Raw genomic sequence first — 839 nt, 5'->3', positions numbered from 1 at the left:
CAACGATAGAATTCACGAAAAAACTTTATGAAGAAGCTTAATATTATCTTATATTTTGTATGGAATGGCGTTTTTGCGATATCGATGGTTTTTGTTTTTGAAGTGAAACTTTTTTAGTGGCGGTAGTGAATTGAAAAATCAACATGGCATTAGCGACGGAAGTGATGAATGCTTGGGGATGAAAATACCTCTTCAATGTATGCTTATCAGGGGTTTAAGAATAAGATCTACACTATATCGATGGCTGAGTGGAAGATCGACCTATCTCGGCAGCCAGTTCGAAAACGCTCTATCTCAAAAAACTTTTCAAGAACGCCCTATTTCAGAATTTAATTGAAAAACACCCTATCTCAAAATTCGGTTCAAAAACGCCCTATCTCACTTCAAAATGTATTGAAAATATGCTGATATAGAGCGTTTTTGAATCGGCAGATGAGATAGGGCGTTTTTGAACCGAATTTTGAGATAGGGTGTTTTTCAATTAAATTCTGAAATAGGGCGTTCTTGAAAAGTTTTTTGAGATAGAGCGTTTTCGAACTGGCTGCCGAGATAGGTCGATCTTCCACTCAGCCATCGATATGTAGATGAAAAAAAGATAAAGGTAAAGATAAAAATAAAGATACAGATACGTTCATGTAAAGGCAATGATAAAGATAAAGGTAAATGTAAATACTTCTTATAAATATAAAGAAAACAAGTAAGAAAGTCTAAGTTCGGGCGGAGCCGAACATTAAATACCCGGCGCAAGTATTAAATATATGTTTTCCACCTTTCCGAAAGCTACCGCTACATGATAAGCCGGGGTGCATACATTTTAAGTAAATTAGCGTCCTTAAATT

Source organism: Rhagoletis zephyria, unplaced genomic scaffold (assembly GCF_001687245.7).
Source record: "Rhagoletis zephyria isolate East Lansing unplaced genomic scaffold, Rhagoletis_zephyria_1.1 Rzeph_scaffold_01419, whole genome shotgun sequence".
NCBI lineage: Eukaryota > Metazoa > Arthropoda > Insecta > Diptera > Tephritidae > Rhagoletis > Rhagoletis zephyria.
Note: the sequence above shows the minus strand (reverse complement) of the source record.